We start from the raw sequence: 23,432 nt of genomic DNA on the forward strand, positions 1-23,432 counted from the left end.
CTGTTTGAAAGGAGAGGTATTTTATGCAGTCACATCATTTGGATTTGTTCGGGTAAGTTTAAGGACATACCACGATAAATATATTTTGCAAAGGTGGAGCAAGAATGCACTCAAAAGTGACGTTTATGATTGGAATGGGAATCTGATAGAGAAATACAACAATACCAGTACAAAACAGATTGGAATGTCTCGTGGTGTGGTCTCGAGATTGATTAAGCTGTTGGTATGCTCAAAAGGAAAGAAGAGTCGGATGTGAGAGAGTTTGCCAAGTTAATCAAGGAATTCAGGACAAAACTAGAGGGAAACACTCAACCGTTGACAAAATAACAACAGATTGAGCTTCTCTTTGGGATGCAAGGTTCGGAAGAAACCAACATCTTACCGCCTAATGTGTCTAGGAACAAAGGTTGTGGTAAACGGTTGGTGAGCAAGAAAAATAAGGCAATCAAGAAGGCGGAAAAAGCAAAAAGGTTGTGTGCTAACCGTAAGCGCAAGTAAGGGCAACCACGACAAAAGGAATTGTCCATATGATTTTGCAGACCTTCCTCCGGTGAATCGAGGTTTGTATTCATCTACGCAACTACATCGATATTAATCAAGTATTTCATTTATCTGTTTATCTTACTTTGAGAATCCCAGAGGTTGCTTTGTGAATCCCAGGTCTTAATTTGTGAATCCTGTGACTTGTTATGTGAATCACATATCTTTATTTGTGACTGATTGTATGTAGTAACCTGATATAATTCCTCACTTTGTAACATAAATGACAACAGTTGCCTTATATGAATGTGATTCACGTCGTGTCACCCAATTTTGCATGATCCTCACTTTTATTATTGTACATCTAATGTTTGTAAACATCTTTCTAATTCCAGCTCTGTCTTTTACGTAGGGAGAGCTAGCGGACGAAGAAGTAGAAGAGGAAGGGGATGAGGATGAAGAATGAAGGAAAGAGTCTTATTTCCTTGAGAAATAGATATGATGATTGAAGAAGACACTGACAATTTTGAAAGGAGTAGTCTTTTAGTTTGGCAACATATTTATTTGTTTATCTTATTTTTGTGAATCTGAGAGATTCTTTTGTGAATGTAAGAGGTTTTTTTATGAATCTTAAATCTTAATATGTACAAAAGACCTGGAAATCTTATTTTTGGCATTAAACCAATTCTCAAGCGCGCTTTCTTATTTCTTACGACCGAATTTCATTGTATTATAGCAAGAAGGTTAGATTCAATTCAAATCTTATTTTAATCTTTTAATCACATTTATTACCTTCAAACAAGATAGGGACTCTAAATAGAAAATGCCTAAGTACATCTTCTATTCTGTAAGTGCCTCATATTACCTTTTCGGATTGTTTTGAAATCCGCAACTCGTCATGACCTTTTTCTAATTGAATACATAGGATATGAATACATAGAATAAAAGTAAAATGAGCATTATCACTTTCAACCCAATCACCATCTTTGAAGTTAATAAAATATAACCAACATTATAAAAAGTACAAGACAAATTAATAATCCAGGGAAAGTAGTTGCGGATTTCAAAACGAATATCTTTGAAAACATCATTATCACCTTCAACCCAATCCACCGGGTCGTTCTCCCATGCAAGCGGAATTGTCCCGAACTCAAAGGAAGGCCCCTTCGCATACAAATATGCGACCAGTCCCAAATCATCTCTATTAGCAACCCATAAATATGGTCCTGACGGAGGTTTAACGTTTTCAAACCACCACCTCGAAGCTTCATTATTAGAAAAAGCGCGCTCCAGTTTGCGCGCTTGAAAGAAGCAATTGCGCTCATCTCCCCCTCCAAACTCGATCATTGCATGTCCCTTGAACGACCCATTGTCGTAATAGTAGGGTGGATAGCTTGAACTAAATTTAATCCAAAGACCGAATAATTTCTACTAATCTGTCAAGATCATATGAGAGAGTTTCCTTTCCAAACCCATCTCTTGTGCTTGGCAAATTATAAAGAATGCACATCACAGGTTTGACGTCACGATATTTGGAACGGCGTCTGGAAACTTTCTCTTGAATCAAAGGATGCATCGATTCATAGCCATCGATTCATAGCCATCGATTCATAGCCATCAGATTCATACGATGCATCGGATGAATTAGACATAATGGTTTTAGAGGGAATTCACTATGGATTAAGTTTGAAGTTTCGGGTATGGAGGGTTTTAGACGGGTATGGAGGGTTAAATAAATAGATGTGAAACAAAGAGATGTGAGTAACTAAAGAGAATGAAACAAAGAGATGTGGAACAAAACCTATTTATATAGAAACAAACCGATTGATGAAACAAAGAGATGCATCAGATGCAATGGATAGAGTTGAAATGTGTTTGGTGTGAAACGTTTTAAATAAAGAGAATGAATGAATGTTTTGTGTGAAACGTTGTAAATAACAACATTCATGGCACTTGCCACGATGTGTAGAAATGTCTAGAAATGTGTATGTGTGGTAAATGAGTAACACAGATGAAATGTTTAGAAATATGTAAATGACGGTTTAATCCAAAAAGAATTGAAACTCATTCTTCGTTTAATCCCAGGTCTTAATTTGTGAATCCGGGGTCTTGTTATGTGAATCACATATCTTTATTTGTGAATCACATATCTTTATTTGTGAATCACATATCTTGTTATGTGAATCACATATCTTGTTATGTGAATCACATATCTTTATTTGTGAATCACAGATGAAACGTTGTTTATCTTATTTTTGTGAATTTGAGAGATTCTTTTGTGAATGTAAGAGGTTTTTTTATGAATCTTAAATCTTAATATGTACAAAAGACCTGGAAATCTTATTTGTTGGTATTAATTTGTGAATCCTGGGTCTAATTTTCGCGATTATTAGGAAGATTCGTAATCTTATTAGAAAGGAACGGTCAACTGGCTAAACGGTCTCATTTTGTGAACGACACAATTTAAATATTATTTCATGAATCTTACCGTGTGAATGACAATATATAAATCCGAGGTCTAATATTGTGAATCGACTTGTTTTGTGAATCCATCTTTTGTGAATATCGTCTTTTTTTTTTTTTTTTAAATCTCAGACATTCTTATTCTTTTGTAAATCTCAGGTCTCATTTTATCGACTTGTTTTGTGAATCCATCTTTTTGTGAATATCGTCCTTTTTTTTTTGAATCTCAGACATTCTTTTGTGAATCTCAGGTCTAATTTTGCGAATCAGACGCTTTATGAATCATCCACGTTAAATTTCCCTGCTTATAACCATATTCACTAATACTTGATTGTATCCACCACAAGTTAAATCTCCCTGCTTATACCATATTCACTAATAACATTCTGTTGTGAATCTCAGGTCTCATTTTGTCGACTTGATTGCATACACTGAAGAACGATCTCCCTGCTTCACATCATATCACCACCATAGACAAGCACATCTTGCTACTTATACTCCTATATCAGAAAACACATAAAATATTTCAAAATATATACACGGACAAGCATGGCTCGCTACTATTCAAAATATCGCGCATACTATGAATGAATGGGGATTTGATATGCAAAAGTTATTAAAGAACCGGGACTGTACCGTTCTAGTATTTGCATCCCATGAAAGTAGTTGCATCATTACAGGACTTTGAAATTCTGGCATTCTCGCAATTGTAAGAAATTATAGTTGAAATTAATGAACAACACAGTTTCAAATACAGATTTCATGTACGATATCTTGTTTAACTTGTTTCTTACCCGATAATTGTCCTGGATTCTCGCCAATCACCGAGCTCACGGTCCAACATACTCAAATACCTCAACACGTGAGCTCCACAATCAAAAGCGAATGTAGTATAGTGTTCAATTGTTTAGTAAACAATATTTAATTTCCGTAAAGCGGACACATTAGGGAATAACTTACTTATTTGATTGTTGAGGAACTTTGAGAGTTATAACCTGTGAGAGTGCGAAACCGCATGGGATAATATGACGGGAACTTCTTGCCAAAATAGGAGATAATTTGGCCACTGAAAATGTATCGAGTTAATACGATTGTACAATAAAAATGTTTTATATACTCGATTCACAACCTGTCAAGGGTTAGTTTAGGCAAATAATTAATACCGTGTCTATGGTTGTATTATGTACATCATACGCCGTATTGTCTTGTTGCTTGAGTTGAGGATGTAATTCGTTTTACTCTCCATATCGCATATACAAGCCCACCAATGTTTGTCTTTGATCAACGGTATAAAAACCTGATATAATAAAGATTAGTCTCCAATTCTGACCCTACATGTCCGCCACATACAAAAAAAAAAAAAAATAAGAAAAATATTGTGGAGGGACCAGACCTTTCGGATTGTGGCACCATTCACCGGTTTGTATGTCCCACTGATGTATTGATTCCAAATACAAGGGTTTTTCTTCTTTGTACAGTTCTACATACCACAAAAGGTGATTTTACAAACCATATCAATTTGGGATAATCAAGATACTTGAATATTAAAACAAGTTCAAAGCTAACCACGATGACAGTCGATGGCAAGTACAGAAGATCTGGTCGATGAAGTGTCGTCTTAATCCCAAACATATCAATCACCTAAAAAAACAATATTAGGAATGAAACAAAAGATTACAGATAATACAATGAAATGAACGCTAGTAGTCTACTTACTTGATCCATAACCCACTGACGCGGTCTAAGCGTAGATAAACCCGCTCGTGTGACTTCCATCCACTCAGTACACACCATAGCCTCGCTGTAGTAACGCACATTAAGAAACATTACTAGAATTATCCAAAATAAAAATAAAAATTAAATAAAGGGGCAAGGGAAAAGCACAAAAAAAAAATAAAAGTAAAGGGGAAAAATACTTGCTGTATGACATCTCTTCCTTTGCGGTGCCAAATAACCTTCACAAGGTGGTCTTCAGAATAAGGTAGACGCCGGTAGCCCCTGACAAATATTAATAAGACAGCTTAAGATCTGTGATTCACAAATCAAGATATTTGATTCACATAATAAGACCCACGATTCAGAAATTAAGAACAACAGATAAAACCAAAAATAACATCTAAGATTCACAAAACATGATTAATAAGGGAATGGGTCATACATAGGCACACAATTCCACTCTTCGCACTTCGTTCGGCGGTAGCTTTCAACATGTTGTCACCGGAGGTCATAATTGAAGGCATAACTTCAATGCATAGCGTTTGATTGACTTACCTATAAATGCAAAACAAAAAGTCCTTTTAATTATTCCAAAGTTCACGAAGGCGGCCCCTGTGTTTGGGAAATTAACTCGTGTCCGACAAATCTAACTCTCGGGTTCACAAGGTTAAGTAAAGGTATCTTACTGAAGTTATAATTAAAGGACAGTCAGTTTTGTTCCCTTTGTAATGCTCCAACAGGTGAAACAAATAGACGCCGGTATCCATTTCACCGGACTTCAAAATTGAAGGAGGGATAAACAACTCGGGCATCATGTCGCCCATCGATGCGAATCTTGGTGAAACCCAATTAATGAGCCTGTCTTTACGCACGGACACAACCTAAATTAGCACTTAATTACGTGGATGTGTTACATGCTTGTCAAACACTTTGATCGTGAATCCACGGACTTTGCATAACCAGAAATGGAGGAAAAGACGCACCGTAGGTTGCACATAATCAGAATAGTTAACATCTACTCCATTCATAGGGTGTATGACTGTCAATTTATTCCATCGAAGGTCGAAACAAAAGAAGAACGGTGGGCATGATGTAGACATGATTGGAGTGCAAATCTGAAAACAAGACAAGATGAAATGAAAAGAAGGACATAAAGATGAAAATAGGTTTCACAAAACATAATAACACCAAACCAAAACTTACTAATTGAATCAAGAAACATCAATATTTTCCGGACAACCCGGGGGGAACTAACACCGTCATTGGAGTATGGAACAAATAAACGAACAGGAGAATCCGGTGATTTCAACTTCTCATTATTGTTTAGGATCTCACACCAAATATTTACTGACTTCGAACATACTCGATCACCTTCGGGTATAGTCCTCAACATGCTCCTTGTCAATCTCTCGAGTGTTACTTTGAAAAAGAATATCACCGCACTCAACAATCAAAACAATCGATTCGCAAAACAAGCCGTCGATTGGCAAAAAAGTCTATTGGATTCACAATATAAGCCCTACGATTTATAAATTGTCCGATTCACAAAATGAGACCTGAGATTTACAAAACAAGGTCATAGTCAAATACCTTTGTTCTCTTGTTGAGCAAAGCCCGAAATCCAACAAAGTATTTTCTCCTCCTATTAAAAGCAAAGTAATAACACCGATGTTTCTTTGGAGATACGGAGATCGATAGGGCACTGGAATTATCTCTCTTCTAGGACGCACAACAGCGGGAGTATTGACATCAACATTATTGACATCAACATTAGTGACATCAACATGATCGATAAAGCGATGGTACAGGATAATGTAGGAAATCTGGTTCCCTCATCCTCTTCCCTCCGACACGAACTATTCTTTCCTCACCTTGTATGCTTTCCTCACCTGGTCCCTCTTAAACGCTTTCGGCACGGACGGTGGTTTCATCACCCGACAAACGGTTTCCATGACGACGACGAATGTACAGGTGAGTGACCAATGGTTTTTTGAGGCAATTGCTCGATTCTTCCACACACGATTTCGGAGATGGTGGACGGACGATCGGAATCATTGGAGTATCAGTAAATCAATAATGATTGGGGTTTCGGCTAGTTCGACAATGGTGTTGGTGTTGGGGCCCGAGGATCAATAGACTGTCTTCTTGAGAAGACAAAAAATGATCGTCGTCGTGCGCTGCCAGCGGCCTCCACCGTGGGCAATCGATGGGGTTGGCAATCTTGGTTTCGACGTTTCGAATGGGTTTGCTTGTCACTTTGGGATCCGGTGCACGAATCGGTACAAAAGTGTCATCCATAATTTCCAATGCCGCACGTAAATCAGCGTCGGACCATCCACCCATCTTGTCCACATCGTCATTAACAACGTGATCATTCTCCACAACATTCGCTGCAATGGATAACGTGTTTCCAACGATATTATTGACCACGTTGTCCAAATTCAGTTCACCATCCTCATCCTTCTTAGCATCCTCATTATTACCCATCTCTATATTTTCCTCCTTATTCCCATCATCGGCATTTTCTTCATCCCCAACATTCTCATCAAACTCATCCTGTTGGGATGAAATATACCCGTCCGCAATACCATTAACTACCGCCACCATAGTAGAGACCGCTATTGAGGAAGGTAGCTTGTTCGTAGCTTGAATAGCAAGAGATCTGTACCTAGCGAAAGTCTGTGCCGCTACCTTTGCGGCGTCGGCAAGTTTGTGAACAATCTCACACTTCTGTCACTAAGGCCATCGGTTTCCTTGTCACCGCAATGTGGAATGTCGGACCCTATATCGGTATGCCTTCTTCAATGGTTGATTTGGATTTGAACATGCTCAAGCTTTGTGGCCGGTGGGCCGAGGTGCGGGTGCGAGTGTGTGGTAGCTCATGACAAGGGGAGGCTCCACAGAACCTTGACCGAAACCTTTTTTTGCCTTCAACTCGGTTTAATTCTTTTTGCAATTTTTTCTTTCGTCCAATTACAACAAGTTGGAAACTTTCTTACGACCAATCTTGATTTGTAGACGAAACGGTCCAAGTAAATGTACACGAGCACCATAATGGGTCCACCAAAAAAATTATCTCCTTTCAAGCGTTTGACATCTCTCCACTCCTCCTTTTGCCAAGACTCAACTTGGTCACCAACTGTTTGATGAAATTGCACCAATTGAATTAGGAATCGGTGAAGTATCACCTAAACTTTTAAAATCCTCAAACTTGCGCGATTCCCTTGCACGCCACCCAACAGAGACGAGAATATGTAAACGATGAAATTTCGTTTAAAGTCATCTCCACCATCTTTCTGCATGGATAATTTGGTCAAGACGTGGTGATCATCGATATATTTGTGTGGATATTGCTTTGAAAGTTTTCAACGTAGCTAAATAAGCGGGACACTTATCCACATGTGACGCTTCCTCAACGGTCTTGAACCCATTGGAATGCTCATGCAAAGATGGATGTCCTCCTCTAATACGAGGGGAGTTTTTGTCAAATAACCATCCCTTTCTTTGGGTTGTAATTTGACACTAGCCAATAAGCAAGGTCCCCAGGAACCTTGTCTGTTTCAATCATTAACAGACCGCCAAAGCCCATGTCTTTTATAGCTTGAATCATTGATCACTCGGTGGATTTTTCGTATCTTTGAGAAAGTTGTACAACCCTTTTGGCGACATTTGAGTCCTCTTGTAGGCGGTCCCCTCCGTACGCACCCTCCTGCTTTTTTTTTTCTTTGGTGGAGGAGCGGCAGCTTGCTCAACAACCGCCCGTGATGGTCGCTTCATCTTGTAGCCTGTTTCACAATAATCATCTTTAAATAAGCTGAAAGGATACACAAAAATAAGAACTAATATTTATATAGTCTATTTTGGGGGGGGATAGGACCTGAGATTCACAAAATAACTCTCCAGTTTCACGAAATAACCTCAAGGATTCTTTTCAATAAGACATAAGATTTATATAGTCTGAATGTGAGGATAAGACCTGAGATTCACAAAATAACTCCCGATTTCACAAATTAACCTCTATGATTCACAAAATAAGGCATAAAATTTATATAGTCTCGAATCCAGGATAAGACACGAGATGCACAAAATAAACCCCAGTCTCACAAAATAAGCTATAGGATTCAAAAATAAGCTATATGATTTATAGTCTGAAACTGTTCTTGATCCAACGCCAAGACCAAAAGACACCCTAGGAGGGGACGGGTGAACCCTTTTTTGGGGGACGGGGTTAACAGAGGGGCCGGTGTCCTAAAACGGGACGGGAAAGGGTTTAGGGTTGGATTAGGCGGATCCGCACCGCGGATCCGCCTAACCCAACCCTAAACCCTTTCCCTTGTACATAGTCATTCGACCAACGCCAAGACCAAAATACACCCTAGGAGGGGACGGGTGAACCCTTTTTTGGGGACGGGGTTAACAGTAGGGGCCGGGTGTCCTAAAACGGGACGGGAAAGGGTTTAGGGTTGGATTAGGCGGATCGCACCGCGGAACCGCCTAATCCAACCCTAAACCCTTTCCCTTGTACATAGTCATTCGACCAACGACAAGACCAAAAGACACCCTAGGAGGGGACGGGTGAACCCTTTTTTTGGGGACGGGGTTACAAAGTAGGGGCCGGGTGTCCTAAAGCGGGACGGGGAAAGGGTTTAGGGTTGGATTAGGCGGATCGCTGCGCGGAACCGCCTAATCCAACCCTAAACCCTTTCCCTTGTACATAGTCATTCGACCAACGACAAGACCAAAAGACACCCTAGGAGGGGACGGGTGAACCCTTTTTTGGGGGACGGGGTTAATGAGTAGGGGCCCGGTGTCCTAAAACGGGACGGGAAAGGGTTTAGGGTTGGATTAGGCGGATCGCACCGCGGAACCGCCTAATCCAACCCTAAACCCTTTCCCTTGTACATAGTCATTCGACCAACGACAAGACCAAAAGACACCCTAGGAGGGGACGGGTGAACCCTTTTTGGGGGATGGGGTTAACGGTAGGGGGCGGGTGTCCTAAACGGGACGGGAAAGGGTTTAGGGTTGGATTAGGCGTATCGCTCCGCGGATCCGCCTAATCCAACCCTAAACCCTTTCCCTTGTACATAGTCATTCGACCAACGACAAGACCAAAAGACACCCTTAGGAGGGGACGGGTGAACCCTTTTTTGGGGGACGGGGTTAACAGTAGGGGCCGGGTGTCCTAAAACGGGACGGGAAAGGGTTTAGGGTTGGATTAGGCGGATCGCTACCGCGGATCCGCCTAATCCAACCTAAACCCTTTCCCTTGTACATAGTCATTCGACCAACGACAAGACCAAAAGACACCCTAGGAGGGGACGGGTGAACCCTTTTTTGGGGGACGGGGTTAACGATAGGGGCCGGAAATGTCAACGGGCATGAAGTTATTATTGAAGTTATTATTGAAATTGTCATTTGAAGTTATTATGAAACAATAGGGAACGCAAGGATTCACAAAAAACAAAGAACACAAAGCAAACTTCATTAATAAAACATAGTAGTCATACATTATATTTATAAACTATCGACAATAGAACACGGCAAACAAGATAGCAACGTTCAATGCCGAAAATTACAAAGATAGTATTTTAGGAAAAGGGATACAAATGTAGGCTATAGGTCCATAATAGAAGGTAAATCAATAGAACATGCGTCTATACAATTGCGTAATAAGTTGATGCCATTAAGCAATAACAATTGCGTGGCTCGTTCGGTAGACATCATGGAGGTAAAGAACGTAAGTTCTCATAAATTAAAGCGATCAATAGCATTCGGAAGGTTCATGGCACTTGGATGGTTATATTGGTGAAAATGAAGGATGAATTTAGGTGACATATTATCGATCAACAAACATTTGCACGTTTGGAATATTAGGTTAGCACCCCTATGAATAATTAGAATACCCTCCACATGGTTGATTTCAAGAGAAAGCCAATATGCAGCGGTTACACCGGGAGCATTGGGATGAATAAGAAATAAGCGAGACCAATTCCGACACACAATAGCCATATTTGCCTTGTCTTCAAAGGCATCAAGTTTAGAAAATATATTATGCATAACTCCTTGAATATTGAAAACAGAATGTTGTGAGTGATAGCGAGGGGAAGATAATTTAACTTCTACGCCAAATCGACTTCCTTAAAAGACACACGATTGCGTTTTGTTTTTGATGACATAAGTCACGAAATGACGATTCGTCTTCTTCAAAAGCATTAACGACACACCCTTTGCACCAAGACTCCATAATTCACTAAAAATAATAATAGGAACGCATAGTAGGTTAGTAACTAAATGAATAAGTTTCACAATGGCAGATCTAGGTTTCACAACAACTACTCCAAGATTCACAAAATCAAGTATACGATTCACGTAATTATGAATCAACATTACAAAGATAGAGAGACAGTAACAGAATCTCATCAAGTGCATGCCGGCTAAATTATTATGAAAGTTGTATTGAAGTTATTATGAAAGATAGATGCTCGAGGATTGACAAAATAAAAGGAAAATAAACTTGATTAATAGAACATAGTATTCATACATTATGTTGATACAACATCCAAAATAGAAAACTACTGATTACATATTTATACAAGGGTGCCTTAGAAAGTATACAAACGTAAGATTAAATACTAACGGTGATAGACCTAAGTACACCGACCGACAACTAAACATAATAGGTTCATTTGAAATATAATTTAGTAGCTACATCCCTAACACGCAAGGGTACAACTTTAAGTCCTACAACTGTGTTCATAAGGTATTCTTGTCCTCATATTCAGCACAACTACTTGATACAATTCCTTGTGTTGTATTATAAGGGCATTGTAGGCAAGCTTTCTTTAGATGTACAAGAAAGCAAATATATCAAAGATGAAGATGAGGACGATGAAGATAATCGATCCCTCCAAAACAAGTCTTTCTCATGGCATATATGTTCTGCCATATCCCACCATTTGGTGTTGCTCATTTAGCCAGGAAACCGTCACAACTAGAAGGCCGGGCTAAATGAGCAACACAAATGTTGGGATATGGCGAAAAAATAGGGTCGTGAGAAAGGCTTGTTTGTAGGGATCGATCTTCATCGTTATCATCTTCATCTATGATACATATTCTTTCTACTAGTACATGGAAAGAAAGGTAACCTAAAATTCGTTTAATACAACCCAAGGAATTGTACAGATGAGGCAGAGTTTGAGCATAGTAATACCTTAAGAACACATTTGTAAGACTCAAAAGTGTACCCTTGCGTGATAGGGAATGTAGCTACTAAATTATATTTCAAATTACCAGTACTAGTCCCTACAGTCAGCAAGCTGTCCGGCAATATAGCATATCCATTTAATGAGCTCAAAACGCCTCTTCAAATATATCGATTACCAGACCCGTACACCAAGTGTCCATAGTTGGCAATGTATACGTAGACAGGAGCAATTGACCTAGGCATATAAATAACTAAAAAGTTAAACGAGAAATAAATGAAAATAACTAAAACATAATAAGTAATACATTTCATACACATACACAAAATGTCATGTTTCGTATAAGTACATTCCAGATAAGTAGGATTAAAAGCCATATCAAAACAAGGCAAAGCATTCAGATGAAAAAATAACCAACTATGGACAAAGTGGTCTATAGGTTTTGCAAGATAAGGTCTATGCTTCAGACAAACATTCACATAAACTCATCATAAAAAGATGACAATCATGAGGCAGGGTTTAACTTCCTGCATTATAATGAGAATGATTCGCAAAATATTGCACCAGATTCACAAAATATTCCACCAGATTCACAAAAACGACTCCAAAATTCACAAAATTAACTCGGGTTTAACAACGACACATCAGTCCAATATTCACAATATCACCTCCAAGTTTCATGATACACAAACACAGGTTTAACTTCCTGCATTATAATGAGAATGATTCACAAAATATTCCACCAGATTCACAAAATATTCCACCAGATTCACAAAAACGACTCCAAAATTCACAGAATTAACTCAGGTTTAACAACAACACATCAGACCAAGTTTCATGATACACAAACACAGAACTATGTCGACATTGCAGAATCAACAGAGCACCACAACAACAACAACAAAAAAGCACAATATTAACAAAAACGAAACATATTAAGCAATGAACAATGAGAAAAACCTAATAAACAAAAATTGACGAAGTAAGTATTGAAGAGAGCGAACAGGACATACAAATAGTAGATCAAAAATGCTCCGAAATTGATTTTGCTGCGTTCGTACTGACCGGATAATTCTTCGAGGATGATTAAAACCTGCATTATAATGAAAATGATTTAGTAATACATTATCGAAAAAAATAGTAGATTGAAAGCAATATCGAAAAAAGTAGATCTACAATAATTGATCGAAAATGAAGAAAAATAGTGATACGAACGAGAATATCACATACCTAGATCCAAACAGAGATGATGATGATGATGACGATCGCGATCAAAATATCAGGTGATGAACTGCGTGTGATTCAGACGATGATGAACGAAGTTAATCGAAAAACGGTAGTTGAGTGTTGAGAGTGGAGTAATGCGTGAAGGACAGAGACAGGGAGAGAGAGAGTAGAGAGAGAGAGTGAAATGTCGTAAATGAAGTAGTTGGCTGGCATTTGCTTTGAGTGTATGATTAAATAGGGACACGTGGCAGATCTCGGTGCGTCTATAGTTATTAGATCGACGGTTTAGAAGGTGTCCGGCCGCCTTACCCTAAGAAGGGTGCCTCACATGATTCAATCTCTCTATATATATATATATATATATATATATATATATATATATATATATATATATATATATATATATATATATATATATAGGGTCGGGGTCAGGTGCGAACTAAAGTACGGTGCGAACCGTACGAACTACCTATTAAAGGCTGACTTTTATATACCCACTCAAAAGGCCCAACCTCTTATACTCACCTACGGCCCAAGTTCATAATTAAATCACATTTTCAACAAGCCTACTCAGTCCCTAACCTTCCATCACCTCCACCACTGCCAGTTGCCGCCGGCCACCACCATCAGACGTGAATTCTCCCGCGCGGCTACCACCATCAGATGGATATCATATCGGACGGAGTTACCCCTTTCCTTCTCTTCCCTTTTCACCACTCCTCTAAAACTTACACCTCGATCTGTTGCCGTCGAAGCCGACGATGAGCACCATGATGCCGACACAAGACCGCCGCGTAATCATCGTCGTCGCATTAGCTTTATTCCTCCGTCGGCGGCGGTCTACGAACTCCTCCTCAGCCCAAATCTCTCTCCTCATCGTCGTTCCTCGTCGCTAACTTAGAAGCCGCACCACCAGCCCCTAATGTGAAGCTATTGTCGGCGCTTTTACGGCCACCCACAACGATGCTCCGATGGTGATCTTTCAAATCCTAGCATTATTTTGTAGATCTGTTTTTTTGGATTTCCATTTTTTAAAGCTATTGTCGGCGCTTTTTGGATTTCCATTTTTTAAAATCTATACTCCTAGATACACATATCAATACTTTCGATACACAAATCGATTTGTGTATCCAGGAGTATTGATATGTGTATCTGAGATACTAACATGTGTATCTAGAGTGGTTGTGGGGCTACGATTGATATCTCTCACTTATGTAAAACTGAAAATAAGGGTAATGTCATTGACAACTTCTAGATCTTTAATCTTTGTAGTGCCGATTAACAAGTAGATACTAATAGAGGCCTAGAGGGAACTCGGCCACTCCCCAAAACCACATGGTTTCACTTCTTGGAAGCGAAAAAAGCTGAGAATGCCACAGTGGTGTCGTTGAAAATACATTACGACTTTCAAACACCCGAGCTCTAGGAAATGGAATCAGATGGACTTATTTTCTTTCTATTACTGTACATTGTCTAACGACCCATGATTATAATTTTACAAATTGGTGTTTTACGATTTGCAGTTTATCTTGACGCGTACATTAAAGAACTTTTGCCAGAGAATCAACCTAAAGCCAATAATGACACATTTTCGAGGAGGTCATCTGAGGATACTAGAACTGCCGAGGTAGTATGCAGTGTGGTGCCTGAAGTAAGTTTGTTGTACTTACATTATGTTATATTGTTCTACTGACTTCTTTTTTATGCAGGTAGTACAGAACGGAGCTGTTTTAAATCTACCTCTCCTGAATTATTATCTGTTGGTGTCAACCGTTTGATTTACTTAAGATTGGATCCACTTAGGACCATAACCTGGGCAAATTTTCTCCATGTAAAATGGTCATATTTGATGTTGGCTAGATAAATTAGTCAGGTTATAGTAGCAAACATATCAGAAAACTAAAAAAAACATATCATGTATCTAGCAAGGTAAAGACATGTATCTAGCAAGGTAAAGGAGTGTATCTAAGAGGGTAAAGGAGTGTATCTAGCAAGGTAAATGAGTGTATCTAGGAATATAAAGGGGTATATCTAGCAATATAAATCAACAATGTTTCTTTGCCAGGTAACATATTGAGTTCCTTCCCTTTCTTTGGATATCTTCTTGGGTTTTTTGGAGGATTTGGTTTCGCTCCAACTTCGTACTTCGTAAGCTCTCCATTTCTTTTAATATCCATCACATTTCTAACAATGCAATTAAACATCTGTCTTATTTCTTGTAATCATCGTGTTTGATGAACTTGCAGCTCTGCCTAGCGTAATGTGGCTCATCATAAAGAAACCTATCAAATTCAGCATTTCTTGGCTCATCAATTGTGTAATTATTCTAATAATGATGAGAGTTCTATGCTCATTTGAGACGGCTTATATGCTGTTTTGCGACGGTCTTCGTGCCCAAATATTGACGGAACCATGGCGTGTTTTAAGCTAAAATAAAGGCGAGTTTCAATGCTGTATTTAAGATAGAATTATACTCTTATAATGTGCTGCAAAGATGGCGGAACCATGCTCGAGTTTATGACCGAACGACGACGAGCTCAGTGCTTGAATGATGCTGCGTTTGTGCGTGAAAGAATGTAGCAGCCCAGCCTGGTGGTTGTGCGTGGTAGTGTAAAGAGCAGCCACGGCCATAGCAGGAGGTTCTCCACGGCCTGGTGGCCAGCACGGTGGTGGCCTCGTGGTGCATTGGTGTCGCGTGAAGAAGAGAGGCAAGAACAGGTCCCCATGTACATACCCGATCGGGGTTATATCCCCTGCCCATCTATTACCAAATGACCTTTTAAGCTTAGTGACAAATTTTCATTGACTTTTCTTGTTTCTTAGTGTAGCATTGAAGGTTTTGTTTCTTGTTGAAAATGCCTTTGACCTGCTATTTGTTTGGATGTGACTATTGAGTTTTTTTCATTTCCTGCAATTTGTGAACTTTCAATTTTACATTAGCATAAATTGATTGAAAAACGTTAGCAATAGGCTAATTTTCTCTACATTTTGATCCACACTCCGTAAAATATAGAAATGGTCTTTCACATTGAGGTTGTCTCTAGCAATATAAAGGAATATATCTTGCATGTCATAAATGTGTATCTCGGCAAGTAAAGAAGTGTATCTAGCAATGTAAATGTGTGTATCTAGCAAGGCAAAGGAGTGTATCTACATGTCATAGATGTGTATCTAGTAAGGTAAAAGTTTGTATCTAGCAATCTAAAGGAGTGTATTTAGCATGCCATAGAGGTGTATTTAGCAAGGTAAAGAAGTGTATCTAACAATCTAAAGGAGCGTATCCGGCTAGCTAAAAACATGTATCTAGCAACTTAAAGGAGAGTATCTAGCTAGTTAAAGTTATGTATCTAGCAACTTAAAGGACTGTATTTAGCTAGTTAAATTTATGTATCTAGCAACTTAAAGTAGTACGTATAAATGTTAAATGAAGCTTGGGAACACAATGAAGGATTGAGGTAAAGGTGCTTTGTGCATTTGTGGATTCAAATTGTATTGATGTGCGTACTCCATAATAAAAAGGAAGGGAGAGTGGAGTGTAAATGAGACTGTTTATGACAGGTTTTATAGTTTCTTAAGCCGTAATTTCCTCATTTGTTTCTTTGCCTTCACCTACTTAATACTTGTCAACATTAACATTTTTTATTTTGAGTTTATCTAATTTCTTAAGACGGGTATCCTAAATGGTTTAAAGTTAGATTAGACAGTCCGCTACGTTAGTTCATAGGAAATAGGATGTTATAAAAGCATAGAGTACCAACTACATACATCATAACAGTTCACAATTTAATTTAGGTTGTAATATTTCAAAGGTACACGCATTATAACTGAAATAACTATGCGTAGAAATGTACGGAGTAGCAGCCTTATTATCGAACATGACACTTTTACAAATTTTACGTGCCTACAAATTGCCTCCTCAAAACTTGGTCTTGTACACAATTCGTATGTTTACGCATGATCGAGTCTCGATTTCTTTACCCGGTTTGCAACACCCACTTCATTTAGCAAGGATTTGTCTCAGATATTGATCCACCGTCCACATTTTACATGTATTGACGTACACAAATAAGGAGGCAATTAGTGAGCCAACAATTAGTGAGCAACTTGGACTCTTTCTTTGGATGAAGTAAAACCCATCAAAGAACACAATTCGTATGTTTAAGAACATGCTTTCAGTTGGGAATACCATTACCATACCAGAGTACCAGACCCAACGTCCCAACATTATCTACACTCAACATTAGATACACTCTTAACAATCCAAAACTAAATTAGTCAACATTAGATCATACACTCAACATTAGGTACATCACCTGTTACCCCCATACACCACGACAAACATCTCCAAGACCACGAGCAGGCTACTCGACCCACTGCAAAACCGCCAAAACTCGGACTTCCACCTTGGAAAACCCCTACAACGAACATGAACTGTATCGAACTACTCAGATACAAATGTTACTCCCTCTGAATACACATCGTATTACTACTAGATACACAAATCGATTTGTGTATACAGTAACAGTACCATGTGCATCCCGGGTGATATTTTGTGTATCTACCGCTCTACAACGATCCACCAAGCCCACCACCAGACAACCCCTACCACCACGCCGTTCAACACCACCACCATTCTGCCGACCCCAAGGATATCGTCAATAACCAGTATCATACTCCCTTCTTTGACCTCTGACCGCATATCGGATTTTTACCGCTAAACAACACCAACATACTCACACCACATCAGACTTGTACCACTAAACCACACCACCATACGACCACCACTCAATAAAAAATCAAATGACGCGCGCCGACTACCATCGTCACTCACACTAGAGGCCGATTAAGCCTCTGATTTTCCATTGCAATTGGTACCATTGCAATTGACGCCCGTTAATTGAGAAAGGACGATGGAGGCCGATTAATCCTTTCCCCACCACATCCTCACACTCCGTCAAATATCAACGGCACTGCCTTAAATCCCATTCTAGTTGGCCCTGTACCACCAATGGCTCGATCACGTGCCTCAACCACCATTCATCTCATTTTTTTTAAAAAAATGTTGTGGTCTAAATCATATATCTATAAAAAAAATACAAAGAATTTTTAAAAAAACTAACCAAACTAATGACATTTTGGTAAGATTTTGAGCCAAATAGATCCAAAGAACTCCAGTTTAATTGTGGTTGTGCAATGACAAGCAGATCGACGACGGTGGAGATGCAGTTATTTGAAGTGAGATGATGACAGAGCTCCGGCGACGGTGGAGTTTGTGGCCGACGGTGGAGTTGGTAGCCGATGGTGAAGACATGTGATGGTGGATAAAGGTGAGCGAGGTTAGAGGTTTGGGATTAAGTTTGAAGGAAGAGGAGAGGTGATAAGAGGTTTAATTTAAACCTGTGATTAATTTGATCCAAGGGTTGAAAATTAGTTCGTAAGTTCGCACCGAACTATTAGTTCGCACGAGATCCTATTTCTATATATATATATATATATATATATATATATATATATATATATATATATATATATATATATATATATATATATATATATATATATATATATATAGATATATATATATATATATAGATATATATATATATATATATATATAGATTTAGGATCCGGTGAGAACGAACACTCGGTGAAAACGGTGAGAACGAACTAACTGAGTGAACTTAATTAACAAACTCACGTGTAAAGCTAACTGCCCCAAAATCAAAACCCAACCTTATCTCGCTCCTCTTGTTTTCACTCAGCACACCCATCCCCCATTTGTCATCCCCATCCACCACCACCCGTGCCTGCCGTCGCCACCGCCGGAAATCACTAACGACGCCAGATAACCACCGAGGTACATCCCAGATGCCGGCAGAACTCCGACAACACCATTGAGCATCAATAACCCCGACATTCCAGTTTTGTAAACCTCAAATTCTCGATTCTCCTACCTCCGATTTTGAGTACAACATCCTCGACCACCCTACCTTCACCATCTTCCCCACTGGCGTTACGGATAGCGATACTTGCGGAATAAATGAGGTTAAACTCCCTCTCTTATTCTCCATCATACTCTAATTTCTGGTTCAATTTTCATATCCAGCATAATTTGCGTCGTGTGTATGTTGTTTGATGGTGCTGATGAAGATGGTTGAAGTGTCGACAAAGGTCCTGCTACCCATACCAAGCGCATCGACCTTTCACAAGACCACAACTATAGGTAGTTTGTGGCGATCGTCTCTTCCTCTTCTTTAAACTTTACTACAACTCAATTTGATTTGAATGAAACTTAGTGTATCTGATTTCTATATTAATGTATCTCAATCCAGTTTTAATGTACCTAATAACTATTTTTGTGTATGAATATTAAAGATACCTCAAATTAGTGGTGAGATACATCAAAAGTTAGTGTAGATACATTAAAATAGATAGGAAACCACCGAGAGAGAGACAATGAGATACAGACGGCGAGCTCGTCAGAGATCCACCGGCGATGGTACCACTGAGATATCAGCTAACCTTTTGTGAAGAGTAGTAGTGGATACGTCGATAGAGAGATGGCGATAGTGGAGTGTTCCGGGTGATGTCGACGGTGTTGTCTTCCGGTGATGTCGATGACGGTGGTTACTGCTGGCGATAGATGAATGTGATTTTGTGATAGGCTGTGTTATTGGGAATCCAAATGAGTTTTTTTTTTATGGTAATTTATCGGGGGCTGTTACATTGGACTTTGGAGGCGGGAATAATTTATTGCGTATTGTGATTAATTTTTTTTTTACAAGTGAGTCGTTCTCACCGTTCTCACCGAGTGTTCGTTCTCACTGGATCTCACCCCTCACTCTCTCTCTCTCTCTCTCTCTCTCTCTATATATATATATATATATATATATATATATATATATATATATATATAGAGGTAAGATCTAATGAGTCCCTTACCTCACTTAAGTCCTTAAGTCCTTATAAGGACCCTTAGATGGACAACATCTATGGTGGAGATTATTTACAAAATGTAGGCCAAAAAAAAAAAGGGAAAAGCATGGCTATGAGAGAGGACAACAATTCCTGCGAATTGTTCTTACCAATGATTATTTCCAGCGGACAAAAACATATATCCTTTGTACTATGTTTCCACTTCCCACATTCTTCCTTCCTCAACACACTTAATTTCAAGTCTTTTCTTTCTTTCTTCTCTCTAAAATCGGGTTCTTTCATCTCCAAACGAAGATAAAGTTCTCTCTAAATCCTCCAAATCAGCGTAAACATGCAAATAATAGATGGCATCAATGGTATTTCTTCATTTTATTAATTGTTTTCAGTCACATTTTCATATTTTTCAGTTGAATAGGAAGGATGAAGGTAAACATTACAGTTTTGCATATTTGCATGTCATTGAATTTGTTCATTCTTGTTTTGATTATTTGTTACTGGGTTTGAAATGAACATTGTTAGAGTTAAATCTTCCTGCTGGGTTTAAATTTGCATGAACGCATCCTGACAACATTTACATGAACATTTTAGTTGTAGTTTTACATTTACACTTTTTATTGTTATATTTTTTATGTGAGTTAGCATTCTGACAACATTTACACTTTTATTGACATTTACACTTTTAAAGCGTCACATTTACACTGCATTATTGCTCACGTTTACACTTTTCCTGTACTTTTAAATTTACACTTTTTTACTGTTATAGTCAACTTTGCATTTTAACTGTTATATTTTTTATGTGAGTTAGCATTCTGACAACATTTACACTTTTATTGACATTTACACTTTTAAAGCCTCACATTTACACTGCATTATTGCTCACGTTTACACTTTCCCTGTACTTTTAAATTTACACTTTTTTACTGTTATAGTCAACTTTGCATTTTAATTGGTATATTTTTTATGTGAGTTAGCATTCTGACAACATTTACACTTTTATTGACATTTACACTTTTAAAGCCTCACATTTACACTGCATTATTGCTCACGTTTACACTTTCCCTGTACTTTTAAATTTACACTTTTTTATTGTTATAGTCAACTTTGCATTTTAATTGGTATATTTTTTATGTGAGTTAGCATTCTGACAACATTTGCACTTTTATTGACATTTACACTTTTAAAGTCTCACATTTACACTGCATTACTGCTCACGTTTACACTTTTCCTGTACTGTACACTGGCACACTTTACATCATAATACATTTTCACTTGAATCCCCTATAACTTAACAATTACACTTCTAATTACTTAGCATTTACACTTTACAATTCATAACATTTGCATTTTTATTGTTATATTTATGTTGACATTTCCACTTTTGTTGACATTTACACTTTTAAAGCATAACATTTACACTGCATTGCTGCTCACGTTTACACTTTTACACTTTTGTTGACATTTACACTTTCAGACAATCACATTTACTCTTTTTGCTATAGTTTTACATTTACACTTTCTGTTAATATTATAGTTTTAATTTGTGTTGGCATTCTGAAAACATTTACACTTTTGGTGTACTTTACACTTATAAAGAATCACATTTACACTGCATTTCTGCTGACATTTACACTTTTGCTGACATTTACACATGACATTACAAAGACATTTACACTTTGTTTTCTACCGACATTTACACTTACACATTTGGATGTTTACTTTTACTATAGTTTTGACATTTACACTTTTGATGACATTTACACTTTCAGAACAGCACATTTTCACTTTGTTTCTACTGACATTTACACTTACACTTTTGGATGTTTATTTTTACTATAGTTCTGACATTTACACTTTTGATGACATTTACACTTTTACAACAGAAAATTTACACTTCATATCTGAGAACATTTACATTTACACTTACACTCTGTGCACATTTCTGAGACTTGGTAAAACAGAATGGGGTTCAACCCGACAGTGCAAGAGTCGTGTAAGGAGGTGGAGAAGAGGTTTACACCGTACATCGGCCAGGAGTTTGGGGGTGTTGATGATGCAGTGACTTTTTATAAGATATACGCCATTGCTTGTGGGTTTGATGTACGTAGGTACACAACAAAAAAATGGCGTGGCGGTGAGATCAAGTCAAAGCTCGTTGTCTGCAATCGAGAAGGTTTCGCTCACAAGAAGCCCATAAAAGATCGGGATGGCGGATTTGGATGGGGAGAATTCAAAGAGGATATTCGGGGTCACTAGAGTGGGGTGTAAAGCGAGGATACGACTATATATGAAGAATGGTGTTTTAGTAATTGACCGGTTCCACGAGGGTCACAATCACGAGCTTATCTCACTTCGTGACAGATGACAGTTCAGAAATTGTCAAGCAACATGTGATTATCACAAGATGATAATCGTGTCAAACTCAAGGGTTTGTAATACATAATCAGTCTCTATACTAAATAAATAATTCCATTCATGTTATTTTTATCTCGACGTCATTAATGATTAATTGGCAAAACCAAGATAGGAGCAACAAAAACATACAGAATCCGCAAAGAACAAGTGAATGGATACGAAAACATTGGAGCAAGCTTAAATGATTTTAAGAACTTCCATAGGGATGTTAAATGTTTCATTCACGAACGGGATGGTCAGTTGTTTGTTGACCATTTCAAGGAAATGACCGAAACAAGAATAGGTTTCTACTTTGACTATGACCTTGACGATGATGGCGACCACGTAGGGCCGTATGGGCGGACGGTACGCCCGAGATAATTACAAAATTTTTGGTGATGCGGTGTCATTCGACCCAACTTACTCCACCAATAAGTATTCTATGGTATTCACACCATTCACAGTGTTGACCACCATAAACGATCCGTGACGTTCGTGGGGCTCTAATTGCAAGGGAAGATTATGAGTCGTTTAATTGGGTTTTCATTAGGTTTTTAATAGCAATGGGAGGTAAGGAACCCGAGTACATAATTACAGATCAGGACCCAGGTATTATCAAATCTGTCCCTCTTGTTTTCAAGACAGCGCGCCATCGCTTACGTATGTGGCATATAATGAACAAAATGCCAAATAAGTTTGGCGTATCGAGAAGCGACTATAATGACTTCATCTGTAAAATTGATGACATTATATGGGACGATGAGCTTGAGGCAGCAGAATTTGATGGTCTGCGGGAGCAAATAGTTCAAGATCATGGTGTTGGCGTAAATGATTGGTTTGCAGATACATATGCTATAAGGGGACAATGGGTGATGGCGCATTGCAGAGACTTGAGGATGGCGTCGATTATGAGGACAACTCAAAGATCAGAGAGCGAAAATAGCTTTTTCAAGAGGTTTGAACACAAGTCGGGAACATTGGTTGAGTTTTGGATGCGTTTTGAGAGCGCTATGG

The 23,432-nt window shown here is 38.5% G+C and overlaps 2 long non-coding RNA genes across 2 annotated transcripts; one reads left to right on the top strand and one right to left on the bottom strand.

Annotated features, from left to right (window-relative positions):
* Positions 1 to 4,336: 4,336 nt before the first annotated feature.
* Positions 4,337 to 4,744, bottom strand: LOC141658927 (uncharacterized). Its single transcript, XR_012549529.1, has 3 exons — positions 4,660 to 4,744; positions 4,510 to 4,584; positions 4,337 to 4,423 (listed from the first exon to the last, which is right to left on the bottom strand). It is a non-coding gene; the product is annotated as an uncharacterized LOC141658927 (long non-coding RNA).
* A 9,531-nt stretch (positions 4,745 to 14,275) lies between these two features.
* Positions 14,276 to 16,075, top strand: LOC141587151 (uncharacterized). Its single transcript, XR_012519710.1, has 4 exons — positions 14,276 to 14,323; positions 14,615 to 14,718; positions 14,801 to 15,239; positions 15,338 to 16,075. It is a non-coding gene; the product is annotated as an uncharacterized LOC141587151 (long non-coding RNA).
* The last annotated feature ends 7,357 nt before the right edge of the window (positions 16,076 to 23,432 follow it).

This window comes from Silene latifolia, chromosome 6 (assembly GCF_048544455.1).
Source record: "Silene latifolia isolate original U9 population chromosome 6, ASM4854445v1, whole genome shotgun sequence".
Classification (NCBI taxonomy): Eukaryota; Viridiplantae; Streptophyta; class Magnoliopsida; order Caryophyllales; family Caryophyllaceae; genus Silene; species Silene latifolia.